Raw genomic sequence first — 5,444 nt, 5'->3', positions numbered from 1 at the left:
CCGCCTGGGCCCTAGAGAGCCCCCGGGGATAGCGCGAGTCCTTGCCACAGATGCTCCTGTTGCCTTTTTGGGCACATTACACCCATGGGAGAACCGGCCTTTGTCTTTTGTCCTTTCTGTCACACCCAGCTCACACTGCCTTTTCCGAAAGTGTTCTGGGTTACATTTCACATACAAGGAATTGTTCCCTCTATGAACTAATGGTCATTGACCCCAATTCAATGTCAGTATGTGTTCCAGTGTTGGGGTGTGGGAAAGAAGGGACCGTTATTTTTGGAGTTGCTCCGTTTTGGTACAGAATAGCTGTGAGTGCGTCATGACTGAGAGGAATCCCAGTGTTGTTCCAGGTGACTCATGAAACAGCACCTTTGTGGTTCAGGTGTGTAGTGTTGCTGCTTAGTTGTGAAGCAGCAGGGTTGAGCAGGCCCTGCAGTGAGTCAGCCCCGGGGCACGTTCCCCCTGAGGTTGTGCTGCTCATTCTGCTCTGGTCCTGTCATTTCCTCTCTGCTCGGCTGCATTTGCACACAAAGAAACGCACTTTGGAGAATGGGCCCCTCTGAGTGCGGAGATCGGGCTGGGTGAGCAGAGAAAAGGCCTCTGGTGGTGTCACCACAGCAATCTAGGTTACTTTTATTCTTAAATTTTGCCATGTTTTTCCCTCGTATTTTTTTAACCCAAAGTGAGGATGACTTTTTTTTTGTTACAGATTATTTAAATTATACAGGAAAGTGAAAATTAATTCAAAATTCTACGAAAACTGCCAATAACTGCTATTGTTTTAAGCATATACCCTTCAGACATCTCTCCTGGCCTATTTCCATTCTTCTGCTTGCTCTGGATGTAATTTATCATTCTGGGTTTGTAATATGGATGCAGAACATGTGAATTTTCAGCTGTTTCCCCCTAGTGTGCAGGTTCATCACTACTTTTCCCATATGTTTTTGATGTATTATTTTTATTATTATTCAGTTCCAATTATTTTTTAACTCCGATTGTGACTTATTTTGAGGGTTATTTAGAAGTGTATTTCATCAGTTTTAAATGTAAGAACTTTCTAGTTACCTTTTACAAATGATTTCTAGATTATCTACAATGTGAGCAAGAAACATACTTCATCTAATTTCAGTCCTTCGAATTTTCATTGGCACTGGCCTCATAACAATATGGTGGATATAAAAAAATCTCCCAAGCTGCATCTCTTCGTTTTGGAAATATCACCTTTGTGCAGGTGAGCAGGAAAAGTTGTGTATACTCGGTTGTCTGTGGATGCTGAATCCAGTTTGCTGCTCATGGTGTGTCTTACATCCTTACTGAATTTTTTGAGGTGCTCTCTTGTTTATGAAAGGAATGCTCTATTCCTGACGAGAGAGGTTTATTAAATCTAGTATGATTATAAATATTTTTGTGTCTCTGTTCTATATAATTTAAGTTTATGATATCGAGTACATGGTGAATTTGGATCTTCCTGGTAAATTAAACCTATTGATATAAAGTGCTCTTCATCTCTACTAATTCTGTTTACCTCGAGGTCCACTGCATGTTATTACGTAATTTTCATGTGGTTTATGTTTGCGTAATACAGGATGGGAGAAAAATAGGGTCAGAGTTGCGAGTACGAGAATCAAAGTTTATCGTTGTCTTATTATTTAATAATTACGATATCATTTTCCACGTAAACAACTGTAAAGCTGCTTTTGTACCACCCTGTGTATCTGTTCCCGTTCTTTCACCTTCTGTCTTTTTGTACCCTATGTTTTAGGTAATTCCTATTTTTTCACACTTTGTGTCTTTCCCTTTTATTCTCAGAACTTTTTCAGAGTACTCTTTAATTTCATAAAGTATACATCATTTATGTCTGTCCACAGGTATAGTCGATTCCTGACTGATTTTGTTTAAGTGGACCACTAAAAATCAAACCCACAGATGAGGGGCGGGGCCTGTCTGAGTCCAGAGGCAGGACTGGGCTGCAGGTGAGAGGGCTGGCCAGGCCAGAGATGTGGGTGGGGTGGGTGGGAGGCAAATTTAGGCTGGCAGGCCTGAGGGGCTGGCAGTTCTGGACCAGAGATGAGCATCAACACGGACCCGAGGTTGGGCGCTGCTGCTGGCCACGGGTCTCTGCTGTCACGAGGTGATGCTCCTGGCCAAACGTGATGCAAACAACGCAATCCAGGTACAGGAGGTGAGCTGCAGGGGGGTATGAGGTGAGGGGACTGGGGGCAGATACAGCTACCCTGTAGGCAGCAGAAAAGGGGGACCAGACTCTTCCTGGGCACACATCTTGGGTCCCGATTTAAGGGACCACTTCCTGTGGGACCACTTTCCTATATTAATCTAGAGTATATGATGTTTATAGACAACTTTGGTACGTGGGTATACAATGATACCCAATTTTTAATCCAAGAACAAGATAGCTTTCCTTTGTTACAGTTTCTGTTATTGGGGAGCAGTTTCCAATTTCGCTCATACAGATCCTGTACATCATTGGTAAGTGTATTCCGAGGGTTTTTTTTAAACCTGTTTTGTTGCTATTGAGTCCTTAACACATTGTATCTTTAATTTATTATTTCTACATTTATTTCTGCATGTTATTTCCCCATCACTGCACTAAATTCCATTTGTGATACTTTTCCGTTGATTCTCATGAGTTATGAAGGTAAACTCGCTCTCCCGCAGTAATGATTATTCCATTTTGGTAGCTGTATATGACATAGAAATAGTCAAAGCTTGAAAGGAAATAGAAAGATGTGAGGTAATGTGAGGAGCTAGAAAAATTCTTTTTGTTAGTCCTAGATATATTAATGACTAAATAAAAGAGCAGCATCATTCTTAGTGTTTTAAGGGACTGTACAGCCTGGAAGCAAGCATGGTGTTCTAGAAATCTCAAGTGTTTTGTTAGCAGAGATGTGCCCCCGACTTGGTAATCTGAGGAACACACAAGGTAGCAAATGTCCACGTTTTCAAAGAGGAAAACTTTAGATGGTGAATTCTGGCATCTAACAGAGTAAGATTCTTTGTTCTAAGTGACATTATGAAACGGTTATTAATGTGACTTATGAGGAATGGAAAGAAGCAGGGATCCTCAGATGCTGACTCAGTTTTATCACAGTGTGACTCAGTCTCCTAAGTCGTCAGATTTTCCTTTGTCTCCTGAACTTTTCCAGATGTCTTCTCAACTTGGGACACTTCTCCCCAGTATTTGCAAGATGGCTGGCATTTGTTGTTCTCTGACTTTCAGCTTCCGTGCTGCCTGTTCCAAGAAAGGCAGCATTTCCCATGTAGGATGCAGAGGGACATGCTGTTTGTATTCTAAGGGACTCTTCAGGATACAGAGCAGGGTTTGTCACTCTCAGCACTGTGGACCTTTTTGGCCACATAATTCATTCTCCTGGGGGATGGTCCTCTGCATTGTAGGTGCTTATAAGCATCCGGTACCTCTATTCACTGCCCACACCCTGGCTTCCCTTCCCCTCAGGACAGTCTAAAATGGCTCAGCACATTGCCTCAAGCCCCCTTGGGGGCAGAAATCACTTTTGGTTGAGAACCAATGAGTTTGAAGCCTTTATCATTTTGGAAAACAGAACTTGCTCTGATATGCAGTGGTTTTATTATTTTTCTATGTTAATTATTTTCCAACTCTGACTGTGATTAATTTTGAACAGTTATTTAAAAGTGTATTTTAAAACATCTAAATGTAGGGACTTTCTAGTTACCTTGTGACTGGTTTCCAGATGAATGGCAAAGAGAGCAATAAACATACTTTATGAGACATTTGTTGGAACCTGCTTTCTAGCTTAGTATATAGTCAGTTTTAAAAATGTTGCAAGTGTGCTTGAAAATCATTTATAATTTATTTTTTTGTTGCCGCTTACTTAAACAGTGAGAAAAACATTTATTCAAAATTGTACACCAAGAGTTAAAAAGAAACTGCTAATGACAGGGGACTCAAGAGTTGGAAAATTTTAGTTTAAGGTTAAAAGTTATAAGCCTAGCAAGTAATGTATATGTTAAAGGTTTTGTTTCAGAAACTACAGATAAGGCCTGTCCTGGCTCCTGGAAAACAGCTGACCTCCTGGGGCACTGCTGAAGATTACCCCCTGGGGACAAGTTGGAGGCATCCAGACCTTTGTGTTCCAGGGAGAGACCCAAGGGACACAGTCAAGAGGAAAGGTGCCCTGGGGTGGGGGGAGATGGAGACCCTCTCGGGCCAGAATCCAGCTGCTGAGTGGGCCTGGTGGCTGAGCCTCATGGGGCAGGGCTGCCAGCAGGCCTGAGGGCCAGGGAGGGGACAGCGCCAGCTGGTGTGGCCCCTGCTGTGGCTTTGCTCTTGTGGGAGCTGGGCTGTAGTTTAGCTCCTTCTGTTCTCTGACTTCCTGGAGAAGAAGAACCTATCCCCTGGCTGCTGGGTCCTGCAGCAGCCCCTGCCCCTGGCAGGAGCAGCCTGCTCACAAGGACTTGGCTGCGATGATTTGGGGGAGGAGTGAATTTTCTGGACCCCCAGCAGCCACATGAGCAGCTCCTCCATGTGAGGCTGGGGACGGTGGGCAGTTGTGCCTCCAACCAGATGGGCTCATCTAAACCAAAGACCCCAGGGGAGCAGACGAGGGCCATGGGGTCAGGTTGGCAAATGCGGCAGTCCCACCATGGCCAGCCCTCAGCTCTGCAGCCCCCTCCTCACCGGTCCTCAAGCTCGGGGTCCCCGGGACCTGAGGCGGGGGAGGCATGGGCATGGGCACCACACACTTGTAAGGAGCAGGGCAGAGCCCCCCCACAGAATCTCTGCCGCCACCGCCAGACCCTTGGCTTCTCTCTGGGAATGATGATGGTTCCCCGCTGTTCTGGCCCCTCTCACCTACTCAGGGAGCAGGCGGAGCTGTTTCCTTTTTTTTTCCCCCTTTAATAAATTTTATTTTTTACTGAATTATAATAAGTAGAGAAAACGCACAGATCTTAAAAGTACAAGATGATATTTATATACGTAAACTATCATGATAACCATCATTCGGATCAAGATGTAGAACATTTGAACACCCCAGCAGATGTGTCGCATCCCAGATGATAACTCCCAAAGTTACCCATTACGCTGACTTATTTTTACCCTGAGTTAGTATTTTTTTCATGAATTCCTATTTCTTGACCTGATTGTTGGCTACATGACTGTGGTCACTTTTTATGCATCCGTACACTTAGAACTTGTGTACTTTTCTGTATGTTATACTTCAGTATTTTTTTTTACAGCCCACTTCACAGGCTCACACCACTGTCCGCCCCACCTCCTCCCCAGGGGGCAGGGACCACAGAGAGCCTGGGCGTCCTGCAGGTGCTCCCATTTGGGCGGGGTTCCCGAAGTTGCAGGCCCTGCCCCTTCGTTGCGCAGAGGAGGAAACTGAGTCCCAACCAGGGCAGCCCCGGGCCCAGGTCGCCAGCAGTGCAGCCCCCCACACCCT

The 5,444-nt window shown here is 44.8% G+C and overlaps 1 long non-coding RNA gene across 1 annotated transcript; it reads left to right on the top strand.

Moving 5' to 3' along the window:
- Positions 1-1,093: 1,093 nt before the first annotated feature.
- LOC128780074 (uncharacterized) lies at positions 1,094-4,162 on the top strand. Its single transcript, XR_008426064.1, has 4 exons — positions 1,094-1,228; positions 1,866-1,970; positions 2,428-2,484; positions 4,011-4,162. It is a non-coding gene; the product is annotated as an uncharacterized lncRNA (long non-coding RNA).
- The last annotated feature ends 1,282 nt before the right edge of the window (positions 4,163-5,444 follow it).

The sequence above is a fragment of the Desmodus rotundus genome, unplaced genomic scaffold, assembly GCF_022682495.2.
Source record: "Desmodus rotundus isolate HL8 unplaced genomic scaffold, HLdesRot8A.1 manual_scaffold_227, whole genome shotgun sequence".
Lineage (NCBI taxonomy): Eukaryota > Metazoa > Chordata > Mammalia > Chiroptera > Phyllostomidae > Desmodus > Desmodus rotundus.
Note: the sequence above shows the minus strand (reverse complement) of the source record. Positions and strands in the feature narration are given on the sequence as shown.